Source organism: Monodon monoceros, unplaced genomic scaffold (genome assembly GCF_005190385.1).
Source record: "Monodon monoceros isolate NGI ecotype Baffin Bay Population unplaced genomic scaffold, NGI_Narwhal_1 Super_Scaffold_18, whole genome shotgun sequence".
Lineage (NCBI taxonomy): Eukaryota > Metazoa > Chordata > Mammalia > Artiodactyla > Monodontidae > Monodon > Monodon monoceros.
The window spans coordinates 111,599,784-111,603,320 of record NW_021703774.1 but is presented as its reverse complement, the minus strand read 5'-3'; the positions used below and the strand labels follow the sequence as shown (position 1 = coordinate 111,603,320).

At 36.1% G+C, this 3,537-nt stretch overlaps 1 non-coding gene across 1 annotated transcript; it reads right to left on the bottom strand.

Moving 5' to 3' along the window:
- Positions 1-2,955: 2,955 nt before the first annotated feature.
- LOC114900076 lies at positions 2,956-3,062 on the bottom strand. Its single transcript, XR_003794703.1, has one exon. It is a non-coding gene; the product is annotated as a U6 spliceosomal RNA (small nuclear RNA).
- Positions 3,063-3,537: the final 475 nt, after the last annotated feature.

Genomic DNA, 3,537 nt, shown 5'->3' with positions numbered 1-3,537 from the left:
CATAAGAAATACTAGTATGATTATATAAAAACATATGCAGCTCTGAAACCCCATGAGTGGCTTAAATTGTTTATAATTTTATCCATTTGGGCAGGAGAATTGAAACAGTTAACCCTTAATTATATGTAATAATCAGGTGGTGAAAACATGGGTAATTTACATGAAGACTTGACTAAAAAGCAAATAAATATTTTATGAAGTCTTCATTTTAATTTTGTAACAAATGTGATCTTATGAAGACATTGTTAGGAGACAATTTTCATAGATGTCTCATATTTCTGCACATCTTTTGAGAAAGGACCTGGACCACCTTTTTCTGGACTATCTTATCAAAGATGTTTGTAGCGCAAACAGCCTTGATATAGTCCCTTTTTTCCCCTCCTTCCCCCCCACCCACATTCTAAGCAAATGGGGGGGATTAGTGTACCATCCAATATAACAAAGGAAATGTCTGCTTCTGGAGCAAAGGTCAGGCAGGTTTACTGTCCATTATAAAAGACTGGGTTCCTAAACTAAAAATACACCTCTATGAGAATAGATGTCACACCCTCTTTTTTTTTTTTTTTTTTTTGCGGTACGCGGGCCTCTCACTGTTGTGGCCTCTCCTGTTGTACAGGCTCCGGACGCGCAGGTTCAGCAGCCATGGCTCACGGGCCTAGCCACTCCGCGCATGTGGACCGGGGCACGAACCCGTGTCCCCTGCATCGGCAGGCGGACTCTCAACCACTGCGCCTCCAGGGAAGCCCCTGTCTCTCCCTCTTTACCTCACCCTATGGGAACTAGATTTCAGAGATCTGGAACACATGCTGAAACACTGGTACTGCTATTGCTGTGAGTAATAAAGGAGTTTTGATGTCAGCATTCAAAGAATAATCTCTCCTTTTCCCCTCCCCCTCTTTATCTCCTTCTTTCACATACATATAACATGAATATTAAGTTGACCCATAATCAAGTCTCTTAGAGGAAAAATACAGTTTTACTCTCTCTGCCTTGTTCTTGCCTGGGCCATCTGTGTAGTTCAAGTCAACATCACAGGTTAGGGGAGACCCTTCGGGAGAAATGATTTTCAGATTTCAGAATCGTTGATATTTTAGAAGGGGCGTTCACTGCATATAATAAGGTGTTTGGGCCATTACCCCTCACAAGGTAGTATAGTGAAAATAATGTGAGGGTTTGGCCAGGGACCCTTAGTTTAATACACTACCATTTCTTCACAAAGCATGACTATTCAAACTGTTATAAAAAAGTCAACTGAGCCATTTTTAAAGGTCTACTGGCTTTACTCAATGATTCATGAATCGGGCAGCATTTAACCCAGCAGATAGAAAGGAGCTCTGAGGAACTGTGCAAAATGAAAGACTTTTATAGGCAGAAGAAAGCAGGAACAAGGAAGTTACACTAGGCCAAAGAACAGGTTGGTTATTGCAAAGTAACTTTTCTTTACAGGATGTCAGAGGTCTATCAGGCACATTACCTAACTAGTGTTGATCAGGCAATTCCTGATTGACTAGTTTAAGATTCTATTTCTGGGAGAGCTGCAATTGTAATTAAGTCTCAGTTTGGTGACATAGGGCTTACAAAACTGGCTACTTTTTGGGTCCTTGGCTTTGTTTTTAACAATACTAAGAAACACTAGCAAAACAGTTCCAGTCATGTTTTAACAGCAAATGAGTTTTCCACAAATTTTGGAAAATGTTTGTGGTACTAAGAGCTTTTTGGCTTAGGAACTGTTGGATTGTGGTTCTAGAGCTGTGGGTTAAAGGGAAGAGAGGTTGAAATAGACATAAGTCTGCTTATATCTGAAGTTTAACCTGGTGCCTAAATCCAACTGGTGGCCTGGAGCCACCAGTCCTCTTTCAGCAATACATTGTTATTTAATTTTCTTCCCTTTAAATCTTTCATATGGAGATGGATAGCAAGGATCTAAAAGGGATTTCTGTTTTTCTACTTTCACTGAACAAAATATCAGTACACAGATTCTCTCAAAATTAGTCTTTTTTCCCATTTAGTGAGAGAAATAGGAAGATAATCTAAATTTCTAACTTCTAGTATGAATTTTCTTCTATTCCTTGAAGCAATAAACAATGGCCCTTGCCCTTTCAAGGGAGAGATATAAGAAAGGACATTAATATTAGGTGTTTTTTTGAATCCTGTCCTTGATCATGACCATTCAGATGACAATCCTTCCTGTTTCTGCAGGAGCAAAGAGACAAGAGTAAGGAAAAGTCTCAAGATCTTTCCTCCTTTGGATGCCAATATTAACTTAATGCGTAGTTAAATGACTGAGGCCCAGGGAGGCTAGATTTCCCAATCTGTGAAGTGGGAGAATTCTCCAAAAAGGATCCTTGTGAAAATGTGATGATACATGCAAAAACAATTTGGAAAGCATAAAGAATTATGTAAAGGAACATGATTATTTTGACGAAAAAAATGGTTGTTTAAGCAAATATGTGCTTTTTAAGCTAGCTGATACTATTAAGAGAACTGGGTTTGGTAGACATCTTTCCATTCCTTGAATTACAAGTCCCTCAAGGCAATGGGTCAAGCCATGCTCATTTATGACTTTGCTAGAGCTCCTAAAATAATGATTTGCTTTTAAAAATCATTCAATAAATTGATGTAGACAGAATTATCATTTTGAATATTAAGAAAGTAATGTGCTTTAAAAGAAATGTGGCATAGAAAAATGTTAGAAGAGCACTTTGTTTGTTAAATTATGTAGAAGAGATAGTTTAAAGAAGTTGAAGTTATTTTAATTCAGAGGAGATAAGGGTAAAAACTAAGTAGATGGATATATATAAGTAGAACAAAGTAAATGCAATTAAATACACTAAACTAAATAAAAGATTATTCCTTTTGAAATTATTACTTTCTACAGATTGTTATGATTTTTATTTAATTTGATATCCTGGTTAGAATTAGAGCAGCAAGAATTATGCTTTACAATTACCATGTAAAAATATAGAACACTTCATAAATTTGCACATTATTTTTGTGCAGGGACCATGCTAATCTTCTCTGTATTGTTCCAATTCTAGCCTATGCGCTGCTGAAGTGAGCACTAAAGTATATCATAATGACTAAATCTAAACAACTATATCAATGGCTTAAACAATTAGAGAAAACTGGTCTAAAATGGACCTGAAGTGTTGATGTAATAAGACATTAGGTACAGTGGTCATATGTGGGCATTACATCTCTAGCAGGACACTAGATGGGAGTTAATATTTTTTATCTTCATAGTAAGAAAGAACTATGGAAAAATTCACCTATATCTTAGGAGGAAATTTTAACAGACCTATATTTAATAAGTCAATATAAGAATAGATATTCAACGGTGAATCCATTGAAAACTAAAGAAATATATTACCCTGGAGACTACCAAAGAAGAATAATAGTTTTAAATGTTGACTAAGTGTTAGGCAGAGTACTAAATGCTTGCATGTATTATCATCATAACAAAACTATAGTTGGGACTTTTTAAATATTAATTTTATTGATAAATAATAAAACTCAGAGAAGTTCAGAAATTTATGC